This window comes from Pseudopipra pipra, chromosome 12, assembly GCF_036250125.1.
Source record: "Pseudopipra pipra isolate bDixPip1 chromosome 12, bDixPip1.hap1, whole genome shotgun sequence".
Taxonomy (NCBI): domain Eukaryota; kingdom Metazoa; phylum Chordata; class Aves; order Passeriformes; family Pipridae; genus Pseudopipra; species Pseudopipra pipra.
This window is the reverse complement of record NC_087560.1, coordinates 16,520,932-16,534,120: the sequence shown is the minus strand read 5'-3', so window position 1 is coordinate 16,534,120 and position 13,189 is coordinate 16,520,932. Positions and strand designations below refer to the sequence as shown.

The 13,189-nt window shown below is 40.1% G+C and overlaps 1 protein-coding gene across 6 annotated transcripts in view; it reads left to right on the top strand.

Annotated features, from left to right (window-relative positions):
* LOC135421008 (serine/arginine repetitive matrix protein 1-like) overlaps positions 1 to 12,573 on the top strand; it is a 49,984-nt gene extending 37,411 nt beyond the window's left edge. For 2 of the 6 annotated variants that reach the window (XM_064669123.1, XM_064669090.1), the window contains 3 exons: positions 2,221 to 3,374; positions 9,163 to 9,319; positions 11,720 to 12,573. The gene's annotated coding sequence lies outside the window, so the exon portion shown is untranslated. The remainder of the gene's footprint in view (positions 1 to 2,220; positions 3,375 to 9,162; positions 9,320 to 11,719) is intronic. The other 4 variants (XM_064669120.1, XM_064669087.1, XM_064669093.1 and 1 more) reach the window with 3 other exon arrangements.
* The last annotated feature ends 616 nt before the right edge of the window (positions 12,574 to 13,189 follow it).

The following is a 13,189-nucleotide window of genomic DNA, read 5'->3' as shown; positions in this document are numbered from 1 at the left end:
GTAGGGAGTGACAAGGTGCCCCCTGGTCCTCCTTTCCTCCAAACACTCCCAGTTCCCTCAGCTGCTCCTCATAGGAGATGGTGAGGGGATTGCAGGACCTTTGGTCGAACACAGCTGCTGCTTCTAGGCAAGACAACCCTCTCTCCAGAAACATGTGCAAAACCTCAGGTTTTCCTGTCGTTCTGCAAGGTGGGATGAGGAAAACGACCGCGGGAAGAAGGTAAGCAGGGCAGCAAGAGCCAGGAAGAAAACATTTCCTGAGTGGCTGCTGAGGGCCCTTACCTTGACACTGTCCCCAGGGTTTATCTCTAGTGGCAGGCTCTTGGCTCCCCTCCTTGTACGTGCTGTTCTTCCCCTTGAGCATCACTTGAGATCTACAGCAGAAGGTTCCCTCCTTCAAGATGAACAGAAACATCAACACAGTCTTGCACTCTTGATTCAACATTTCTTCCGTAGAGAGTTCACTCCAACTTTTGCTCATGACAAAATGCTTACACGAGGCTTGAACAAACGAGCATTAAAAGTAGCAAGTGGTAATTTACTTTGGGGGTTAAAAACAGCTATATACCAAAAGTTGCTAATTGTATGCTTAGAAGTGATCTATTGTCAGCAAAAAATAACGTGTTTTTTAGTAAATGGGGCTGAACTCACCCCAGTAGTGCAAGTTCTTCTGTCTGTTTGGTGAATTCTGTGTCTGGCATGACAGAATATGAGGACATTTAATCTGAAATATCAAGTGTGCACTGTCCTTGCAGGACAAAGTTCTAACAGACTTGCTATGGAGTTTACACAGCGGCAAAAAAAATAGTGTACAAGTTGTGCAAAAGCCATGATAAATTTTTATTTCAACAGAAACACTTTAGATCAATCTTATTTGAGAGGAACGAAAGGGGCCACAGGCCCTAAGAAATGCAGGCTTTTCCATAAATGTATACTCAGAAGCATGAATAATTTCAGCAATATTGGAGAATTTCAGTACTGGATCAACTCAGCATGAAATTCTCAATTATTCCTCCTCAGAAGTCATCCCAAACAAGAACACCCTAATATACTGAATTGATCATAAAAGTGGATTATGTCTAGGGTTTTTCATGAAAAATTTGTGCTGAAAAATGCCAGACAGACAAAAAGATTTGGATTAAATAATGCAGTTTTCATGAAGCTTCTCAACTGAAAAAAAGATGTTAAAGACTTTTCAAAATAATTGCAAGTGTCCTGATACATGTTTTTCTAAGTGAACATTTATTTGCTTTGAAATATATTTTAATTTTCATTTTTAATTTATAAATGAAAGCAAAAAAATTGAAATATTTTGAAACTACTGAAGCAAATGGCTCAGTTATATTTTTTTTACATTTTAGCAGCTTATTGGTTAGCCACAGAATTAGCTGAAAAAAAATGAAATCTTGAAAACTCCCAAAGGACAGAAAAAAGCACTTCCCTGTCAGCTGTAAAATGAGAGAAAATTATAATGACATTTTCATTTAGCACAAAGATTTACTAAAACACCCACATTTTCATAGAAGTTGCAAAGACTTGAACTTGGACGCACTTTGGGTTTCTCCCCAGGTGTGATGCTTACTTATGGTAAATGATAAAGTTTTTACTAGACCTGGTCACTCTCAGATAAACAGCTGGGGATATTCCAGCCTCTACAAGGGTAATAGCCTCTGTTTTATATGCTGGAATAAGAAAGAGGGCAGGAAGCATGAGCAGAAAATGTCGCAATTTTAGTCCAAACTAATGCGTTTAAATAGAAAATCATAATTCTTAAATAATTTAGAAGTGAGCTGTCCAAGGAGAAAGACCCCTGGGTGCCAGGAAGGGTTAAGCTTTGTAGGGGAGAGAGGGAAGGCCTGTATAGCTTCACTGTGCTGGTGGTGTAGGGCAAGAACATTCTGAGATGCCTGCTCAATTTGTCAGGAATTTATCTTCTGAACCATTACCTCCAGCTTTCCCCAGAACACCCTCCTCAGCCCTTTTATCTGCGAGCTATCTCCAAGTTAACTGTCTGCCTATTGCCTTGGCTGAACCACACTAATAGTCAGCTAATTACATATGAACACTCTAATTTGCTTTGTCTTTCTCAAAAAAAACCCACTCGTGTGCGGGCATGCACGTGAGTGCACTTCTGCTCATGCCATGAAGTTGCACCAGCTGCAGCACGATAAAATTCGTTGCATGTTTGCTGCCCCCTCTGATGCTGCTTCCCCCCACCAGGCCACCACCAGTGCTTGTCATTCCTGATTTGCCACATCACCTGTTGCTCCAACACCAGGCTTCTGTAGAGCAGAAAACTGGAGCAAAGAAGAGAAATACGTGTTTGTCATTGAACTGAGCTGAGAAGAAGGAAGAGGAGAATGATAAGATCATAGCCTGCAGCACTTTGTTTATGAGAACATCCTTCCAGTGATATATGTCTGCACCAGGTGAAAGTATTGTGTCACCCCTAACATATTTTAAATGCCAGGGCTGTCATGCAAGAAGACAATGATGAACAAGTTTAAACAGAATATGGTTTTGTAGCCATGTACAGAGTTACCCTTTGAAGGTTTGCACTGGTAGTGCTTCTCAGCAAAATGTTTCCAAGCTCTGTTATGTTCCCCTTCAGAACGTCTCTCACGCAGAATTTATACTAAATGGAAATATTTCTATTGCAGACAAACCGATGGGGTTATACAGAAAGCAGTGTGTTTCCTCAGGCAGGATTTTCAGGCCATTTCACATGTCCTCCTATCCGAGTTTCTTACAACCCCTTGGATAGGAACCCTGCTCTGCTTAGCAAATAGGCAAATAAAGGTATGTCTACGCTGTGCACTGGAGAGCAGGGACTGGCCCCAGGTCACTGCATGTCAGAGGTTTACTCAGACCAGTCCTAGCGTGCTCCAGTGGACTGAATCCCCGTTAGCTACTGGAGCTCCCAGACCACGTCACCTGGTTTGGTTTCACACAAAAGAATTCCGTTTGCGTGTTCCGAGGCTGCCTGGCCTGGTGGGACGGGGTAAGCAGGGTCATTTGGAGGGTTCACTTCAAAAGTGCACTCCTGGGCCAAAGTGAAAGGCTAATGTAGAAGCACCTTTCCTCACAAAGCAGATATGCCCAGAGCTATCATCACATGGCAGTTTTCTTCCCAGATATTTATCTCAAGCTCAACTGCACGAACGCCATCCCCGTGTTATAACACTATTGCACAACATGACTCATTTGCTCAGACTGGCAGCTCAAATTGAGCCTTGGGAAAGCCAACATCCAACACATGATATTGAATATGGGCATGACCATATCCACCTTGGATTTAGGTGAAAGAGCTTTAGCCGTGGATGTCACATGGGAATGAAGACAACTGTGACACTGCGGAGCTGTGTGTCTTTGAGGTGAGTTAAGGTCAGAGGCACTGCATGACCCATACAGGACAGCATTAATAACTCTTTACAAGAGAGAGGAATGGGAGCTTCTCATTGCCTGAAAAAACATTCAAGGAGGTAGGATTTCTTAAGCACTTATTAAGGTCCTGTGTGGGCTTGTGTAATGTGTTCAGCGTCTCCCCCTCAGATTTCCTTTCTGTAAAATGGAGATTTTTTTTTTTCTCACTAGGTTATTAGGAGGATTTTCCGATTAAGACTCATCATAAATGAAAGTATCCTGCAAACATTATTTAATCACCTGACTAAAAATTTTCTCCAACTTCTTTGGGCAGAACATCAGTTTTTATAGGGACTAGTCACAGTGTCCAGCTTAACATAAGGCTATGGGATCACATGCTGCATCTTTAAGACAGAGTTTACTTCTGAATCAGTAAATGTACTAGACAAAGCAGCCATTATTTATGCATTCCTGCATACATGGCAAGGTGAAAATAATAGAATAAACATCATATACTTCATTATGATATCGGTTTACACTTCCAGGGTACACAAAAAGAGGCCATTTCATCAAGCTAATTGCCTGAAAGTAAAAGAGAGAGAACTTTAGCTATTAGTCTATTATGGGGCTTTTTTCTTAATCACAAATAGGGGCCGTGTGTCCCCAGGGGGATGTGTATTCTAATTTACAATTGAACTACAGATCAGAGCAATCAATCTTGTGCAGCACTTTTACAGTGTAATTGCTGCAACATAACAAATAAATAAAAAAAAAAAAGCAGCCTAAGTCGAGTTTCAGCTTGAGGTGGAGATATTTACCAGGCATTGGTTCGGGGTGGGAGGGAGGCAGAGAGAGGAGAGAGGCGCCAAAGCCATGAATATGCAATGAGGGCTCATTAGTGCCCCAGTGTTGCCATGACGAATGGCATTATCCCCAGACTGGTGCAGCCTAAACATGAATTTTATAACGACCCATTTATCATGACTTGTCATGGGTTTCTTTACTGTACTTTCTACTGACTCTCACACCTTCCACCATTAGCACCTCAGAATCCCTTCCTTTTGTTCTTTTATCTTATTCCAGCTTAGTTTTTGGTAACGATTCTCCACCGATAAGGGGAGGAGGACTGCAAGCAGCAATATGCTGCTGTTCAAGAGTTTAGAGATTCCCAGGCTTAGGACCCACCGCCAAACATGTTGGTGGTCTTCAGTCCACTTACTAGTGGATAAGTGTCCTTCTTGTCACAAATATCTGCAATCTTGTCAGTTGACTCAGCAGAAAGGTCTCCGATTGACCGAGCATAGAGACAACTATCTTTCCATTCTGGCAGATGTGATGGATGAATCTGTTTTGTTGACCTAGGCCTGTCTAAAAGTGCTCTTCCTCAGCCCACTCCAGCTACATGCACAGTATAACAATCCACCCCTCATCTCTACATTGAAAAAGGATAAATAAACAAAACCTGCTTTCTCCCCAGTTTCACTTAAACTAAAAAAAATTGTACTAGGTGTAAAATGTAAGTGATAGGAAAAGCATTTACCTTGAAGGAGCAAGAGATATTAGTCAACCCTACAGGAAAACAAAATTACTGTGAAGTAATTAGTGTCTGGCTTTAGCTCATTTTTTGTCACTGCACGTTGTCTCTGTTTTGCTGCTGTCCCTTTGGCCTACTGGATCCCACATTTAATATACCACTGCTTATAAAGAAATCCCTGTGGCTCAGAAGGCTGAATTGCCACTGCTGGGCTAGGGCCTGCTCTCTAGTATATAGAGGCTTTCATTTCCCAAGTTATGAATCTGACATCTCATGGCCAAATCCATGCCAGTTTATTTCTGAGAAGTCTGTCCTCATTATTTACCCCAAATAGTTTCACTGTCAGTCTGTCTTTTTTTTCCCCACTGTGAAGTGGCTGGAGTATCTGAAAGTATCAAGCCTCTCTTTGTTGGATTTTACACTTTTGCTATTACAAGAATTTGTCTTTGGGGATAGAAAAATCAAGCAACTTATTTCCAGCTATTACTCGGATAGGACTTCATGTTCTTAAACAAGTTGTGAGCTCCCATGATCTCTAAAAACAACTCTCCTGAGGTCTTACATCAGGGTAGTCCTACAGTTCTTTCATTACTCTACTGGATGTTTGAAAATATTAAAAGGCATCCAGCATCCCAGTCCAGCAATTTATAGACTCGGAGTCTGGCGCCGGAGCCCTCAAAGCCTCTATTTCTTCCACAAAATCCGCACTTTGCTGTTATTGTCGCCAAGACAGGCACGTGTTTCACTAGGAGTAGTTTGTCAAAGCAAACAGTCCATTATCCAAAGATTCATCACAGGTTCCCACTTCAGCACACGATGGAAGAGAGGCTGGATGTCAGAAAGGGAGGTGAAAGGAAGGCTTCCTCTCAAAAAGGTGCATTTGGGAAATGACACACCTTCATTAAGCAGAGTATAGCTGATTAGGCCAGCAAATGCTGATGTGTTCTTGCCATTTTTTTTTTCAAACCCCTCTGTGTTCCTTTGGAATATATATATATATATTTATACATGTGTATGTATATCTATGTATTTTTTAAAGTCCCAGACAGCATCTTGCACAAGTCCCTGACCTTTGATGGAGAACTCCAGCTCCCACTACAATACAAACAATGTTCTGTTAATTATCAGGAGACAAAAGAAGAATAAAAATCTCTTTTAAAGAAGCAAACCAGAGAAAATTTCTAATATTGCAGAAAATGTCCACTGCCTTCATAAGGACTTGAGACACAGCAAATATTATCATTGTTCCTAAGAATAAATGTTTACCCTATGACCCAGGTGATCTGATCATCTACTGAGTGGGCAGAATGGTGAGTTGTCACAAGCAACACGGTATAATTAAATTATTTTCATTTAACTCCTATTAGGAGTATTAAAACTTACTGTAGTCAGTTTATAAAATCAGATTGATACACCTGATTGCCATCTGTAGTTTATAGGATAGAATAAGCAGATTCCTGTTTGAGTTGATTGTAGTAATGCACAGGTCCCATCTATGGAGCTTATTCCAGTATTTTATACCAATACTTTCTGGTTCTTTTGGGGAACAAGTCCATCATTCTTCCACTCACCTTATCAAAGACATGAACATTGAAACAAGGAATGTTAAGGGCCAGCCAATGCATATGATATTGAGCTTGATGTCACTTTAATGTCCAGTATCAGAGCAATCATGAAATCACATCAGAGATTTCTAGTTTGAGATCAACAACCATATGGAAGGCAGCTGCCTAAGGCAGGAAAACGTTCGCTATTCCTCAGTCAATCCACAAATGGCAACTATTAAAATAAAATAATTGCAATCTTTAAAATATTAAGTCTTTGGTTCTAAACCAACAGGCCTCTAATGATAGGAAACACACAAATTTCAGGAAGAAAAAGACAGCTTTCATTGCTGTATGAATCCAGCTTCCAATAAAAATATCAGATGTGAGATTGTTTCACAGAGAAATTAAAAAATAAAAGCAGAATTTTCAAGTGGAGTAAAAATACATAAGGTGGGACCAGTTGTTTATCCCAAATTCAGGGGAAGTTTAGTGACTGACTACTGTAGGATCAGAAGTAGCCTGTCAACAGACTCACATGAAAATTCTGCTTCAGATATATATTTTAAAGTAATAAAATTCTGTCCATATTGTAAAAATCTGCAAAATTATATGCAGTAGTTTTCTATATTTACAAATAGAATTCACAAACTTAGGATGAAAAAGAACCTGGAAAAAACCCACATGAGGTGTGATTACTATTTAGTGCTTTTCAATACCTGTTCAATTGCCATATTTATAAGAAAATGTAAGAAAACCCGAAGAGATTCTATTTCCCTTTGTAAAGAGACACACTTTTAAAGACACGATAAAATGTTAACCCTGAACACAAAACTTATTCTGGGTGAATACTGAAGTGTCTGAAGACTGAGGCAGTACCAGGGGGATCTCCCTCTGTGCTTGTGAGGGCTACTGATCGTGCTGCATAAACCTAACCAGCTTTTTTGGCTGTTTCATTTTGTTGTTTCTTTTCTGTGGAGAAATTCATCCCTCCTTCCTCAGTTGTGTTTCAAATATGGCCCAATATTTTTTCTCCCTTCAAAGCTTGGCTTTAGTCATCCTAATGAGCTAACAATCTTTTCCTCTGGATATCCTTCAGCATTGTCTTAAAGATTCCCCACCTTTCTCCAAGTGGAGCCAATGGCTTGCTGCTCCCCACTTTTAAACAAACAAACAAAATGTCTTTCTCCCCCCTCCTTCCCACTTTCTTTAATGACATCTTCAGTCATTAATGAGTTAATAAAAATCTCAAAGTCATCTGGGAATAGATAAGGGGGAAGAAAGAAGAGTATTGTACACATAATGACAGGCTCCCTGCTGGCCCTAAGATGTCATGGGTCAGCCATGTCAAGAATGTGTGTGCCCAATCATCTCCTGATTTTTATCAGCAAGGCCTGAAGCAGAATCTGACACGCCAGTTTGGGAGTTACAATGAATAAACAATGACTTCTTGGATTGTTGGCGGCTGTATGATAGAGTGAGAGGGTTTATATATACTAAAACATGATGACATTAGCAATCAATATACCAATTACTGGACAAGTTATTGGACGAAGAATGCACATGTCTTGAGCTTTGTGCACTTTGAGCATGCTACCAGCCATGGAGACCACAGAAATAATGTTATTTAACCCTTTCCAAACTAGGTATGCTAATACCTAACGATGCCTTAAAGTTTCTGAGAGCATGAGATACAGGAAAACCTGGTCTGATACAGCACATTAGGCCAGATAGAAGATGTAAGCCTGACAAATTTATTTTTCATTACGACTTGAGGAAGAAAGGAATAGATTTTTTCAAGTGAGCAATTGATTCTAACAGATTTAAATTGTTCTCTATAAAATTTCACCCAAACACCCTCCAGCATATTACAGAAACTTCATCACTGAGAAATTACAACATATCTTTTATAGGTTGTTTAAGTAAATATCTCAACAGCTCTCACCTGCCTGTTCTTCAGTGGAAAAAAGAAGACAAAATTCTAAACTACTTTTCTTATTCCTGTGTGACTGGAAACACATTTCTGCATCTGATCAATGATCAGCCTCTTACATTCTTTATTCAGCTCAAAATATTCAGTGTTTATGAGTTTGTTCTCAGTTATTCTGGAAGTGATTGTGAACATTCAATGCCAGTGTTTTAATTGAAGCCAGAATATAATGGGATTATATAAACCACCTAATTTCAAAGTACAATTTAGAAAACAAGTACGGTGGAGATCAAGGCAGCAGGCAGATCTATTGGATCTGTGGGCACAGCAGAAATGTTGTCTGGATTGAAGTTAAATGGTGTCAACTCTCCATTAAGATGGATAAGTCAATGATGTAATGTAAAGCTCATGGGTTTTGCCCTGAAAAGCGTCGTTAAAATGATGTGGAAAGACAGGTTTTATGATGGTTCCCCATCCTTTTCTGTGTAGAATGACAACTTTTACTGCCATCTGGGAAGCAGCAGTGCCACATACCCTTTGACTTTTGCTCAGGTGGGAGCAAACAAGGCAGGGTGTAAATATAAGATTTGTCTGCCAGGGCATCAACCAACACAGTAGAAATTGTGCAAAAGTAGGGAGGAGAAGAGTTCAGACATCAGAGTGGCCCTGTGTATGTGCTGTGCATCAGGGGCTGAATAAAATCTGAAGATACATCTCTTATAGATATCTTCTGTGATGTAAGGGCTAAAGTGTTACTCTAAATTACAATCAAATCTGCTCCTGTTTCTCAGAGCACTAAGCACTTCTCAGAGTTGTGTTGAATGGTGATGGCAGAGGGACCAGCCTCAGACAAAGGGGGAAAATAGATGAGACTGCGTCTGGTTTTAACTGCAGTGCTTATGGAGTGTTCAGCTGGATCCTTTCAAATGGCTCTTCCCTTCCCATTGAGTAAGTTCTTGAAAAGTTTAAAAGTGAATTTGTCCAGCATGTGTGATATGAATAACGAAATGCTTTTAAATGTAAATGTTTCATAAAATAACACCATTACCATACATTACAGTGAATACAGTTAAAAAAACAACTCAATAATCCCTCCTCTGTAATTTACAATTAACTTTTTGCCTCAAGGTAACAGCTACATTCACAAAAATAATGGTAATAGATTGACCTTGTTATGAATGGATAACAAGCTGGAAACAATATAGTTTGTCACAGAGCATTAACTGTTACTGTTGAAATTGTAAATAATGTGTATAGAACTTACAATGTAAATGGCTCCCCTTAAAAATATTAATTATGTCAATTAAACACTTGATGCATAATGGATTATTCTGAAACCTATTTAAGTCCATGTCAGACTGAGTACACCATTTTCTAAGATCCCATTCCCAGACTACTGGAAAATTTGTGGCTTTGCTTTGATTGCTCAAGGTGGAGGAAGGAATATCGCCTTAAATTAAGGATATATGGCTGCTTCTTTTATTTGGATTGCTTGCATGCTTTCTCACTGAGTATATAGCATCAGCAGATTAGACTGTCTGCAGATACGAGGCTCTTCTGAGATGCTTTTAGGCTGCTTTGGAGATTAATGAAGAGCAAACCTCATCCAACAGAGCTGACCATCACTTGAGGATGTCCATGGGATACAGAGCACGCTGCTGGCTTTTATGCTGATTTGTAATCACCGATGATGGGACAGGGGAATAAAGATCAGTTCTGCTGGTTTCTCACACCAGAGTGATGTAACTCATCACTCACAAGCTGGTGGAAGCTGAGGGCTGATCTCCTTCTCCTTGTGTGTCCTTTGGAGCCCAGGCTGTGCTCATCCAGGAGGAGATTGCTATCACATGGCTTTAGGGAGTGATCCAAACCTTGTACATAACACATGGCATATTAAAAATTAGAGTTTTCTCCCATGCCTGAGGACCAGTAACTCATGAACAAGAAGGTAAACCACATTTTTTGTGCTTTCCAGACACAATTAGTGCTCCTCAGCTGTGGCTCAAGACCGGACTTAACAGCACAATACTTCAGTGTTCTGGCCAATTACCATGTGTAGACTGTTGCCTTATAAAGGAGGGATTCCCACTAGATTATCCACATAGAGAAAGTGATACTAAAATGACAAGCCACCAAGAGGTCAAATAACCAGTTGCCAGAAGTTAAAATAACTAGACTGTGGAGCAGCAATATCTGAGGAGCTGGCATGTATCCCAGGACTGGTTGTCACACAAATGAAAGAAAAGACAGCTGGAATCTTTTTGGATTGACTGTGAATATAATGGAAATCTACCACTTTGGTTTTTCAACCAAATGCCTGAACTGGGAGTTGAGGAACTGATTCAGTAAAATATAAGGTCTCTTTATACCTCGTTTTTCCATGTGTGAGCTTCAACTACTTTGTTTAGCTTTATCCTTTGGGATCAAGGGCTGTTCAGACAGTCTAAGCATAAAGAGTCTGATTACAGTGCTTCTGTAATCCAAGCTAATACATTACATCCTCTCTTGCCAAAAGGTGTGTTCTCCCATCTGGGCAGAAATAAAGGCGCTGCACATGTAAAACTGAGCAGGCACCTCTACCCCCACCATGGGGTCAAAATCCCAGCACGAGGCTGGGTAAGCAACACTCGGATTTCCCTCCTCCCACTGCTTTTCTCTGGGCAGCTCTTGTTTCACCTTCAGTTAAGGTTTAGCTCTTTGCTATACATTCAGTGCCATCTCTTTAAAGATGTACATCTGAATGGGCAAGAAAGTTAGGGATTAGCAATGGACAGAGGTCAAGTCCGTCAAGACTTTAAGCATGTTGCTGGTTGTAAAAAAGATTACATTACTGGCAGCCCTTTGCCAGATCAGTACATCGATGCCGAATGTTAATCCTTGCTGGGGACGAGATGGCTTGTAAATGTTATGGGAGAACATGGCTTTTCCTGTAGAAAACAGGCATTTATGGTTAAAACACAGATTGTTTTCTCATGCTTATGTTTGCATTTCATGCCAATTCACTCTTGCTAGCCATGAGCCTCGCTTCAGTACTTATATTTAATCACTTAAGATCTTTATTTGTATAGCTAAGGAGAGTATGGTTGAGTTCTTGAAGCACTGGGGAGCAGAAGAGCCAGAGCTCAGCCTCAGTCTTTGCCAGAAGAAAACTCTAAAACTGGGCAAAGCCTGTGTGCTTGCTGAATCTTAGTTTTCTCATCTGTAAAATGGAGCTCTATTTAAAAAGGATCCTGTAAAATTATATTTATGACAGTCAGAAGTACAGTGTTTATTGGATTTATAAAGCAATCTACCTATTTTACTGTGGCTAACTATATATCTGTTACTAAGTAATGTCCTTTCCTACAGTCATAGAATCACTGAATGGTTTGACTGGAAGGAGCCTTCAAGATCATCCTGTTCCAACTCCTTTGCTGTGGACAGGGAATCTTCCACCAGACCAAGCAGGATTCACCACTAGGGATGGGACATCCACAGCTGGACAGTTTTGGTTGAGCTCAAGTTTCCAGGTCAGATGTTTGCACAAGGACAGTCAAGGCATAAGCCAATACTGGATTTTAAAATAACAGAAGACTCAGTTGGCCCAAAGTTTATTCTGCTGTGGACTGAGAACATAACTGGGTGTAAGCAGCAGCTGTTATTAAATGTGTGCAGGACACTGGATATGACTGAACATAGTCAAGAAAATTAATGTTGTACAGTAGATCTCCAGCAGCTGACAATGCTCATACAGCTATTCCAGTGACCAAACTCTAGTAAATCCTTTGGCTGTCTCACCTGAAAGGGAAAGAAGCAGATTTGGGTGCAAACTACCCTCACACCTGTTTTTGGGATCTAGAGATCCTCAGTGTCTCTGTGCCTCAGTTTTTCATCCTATTTTGGGAGGTAATGAAACTCTATGCTAAGGCAAAATCAATAAAGCTTCACTTTAAAGGGTCTGATGAGGTCAAGAAAACACTAGTGCCTAATGCGAGTTCAACAGTAAAGGGGACCATGTAAGTTCCCAGGTAGATTTGATAACAGAGTTCATAAAATAAGAAAAGCAAATTCAATCTGGGGAAACCTGAGCTTCTAGGTTTCATGCCACGTACATTTAGTAGCTATAAAATTAGAATACTCTGGTGGAAGGGGATTCAACATTTTTTCTGGCAAGAAGTAAAAAATGATATGCAGCATACTAAGTATTAAATTGTGTTAGTTCAGTTTTGTTATGCAGATGGATTTTTTTTCCTCCTTCTCTACTCTTTAAAATGTTTTGAATTAAAATAGCTTACTCAAGGTCACTGAAGGCATATGGTCCTGCTCAAAACTTTAAACAAAACATTAGTTTTTACAACCTTTTGTAATTTGGTATTGTATACAACATGGTTATAGACGGAGTTTCTGTAATCTTTGCAGTGGGTGACAGAAATATGAGAGCCAAATTTATAAGCCATTTAGTGAAGCATTTAATCAATTTCATGCATAGGAAATAACTCCGATTGCTTTGCTTTATCAATCTTGCTTTCTCAGGGACCTGCAGTCACCCCAACCTCAAAACACTCCAGTGGGTGTGGGGGGAACCATATGCAAAACTCTAATGCTGGACACAGTGTCAGGGACTTCTGAGGACTGATTAAACTTGCCAGCATCAATAATCCCTCTTGAGGCTGTTCATATATATTTCAGAAGGAAGGCAGAAAGCCTAATATTTATAGGAAATTGCAAGGCCTCTTTTTTACAGAGTTTTTTCATTAAACACCCTTTGTCTGGAATGAGTCTTTGACACTGTGTAGAGTTATGCAGATTGAGCTTGCCTGTAATACTGAAGTGTTTGTG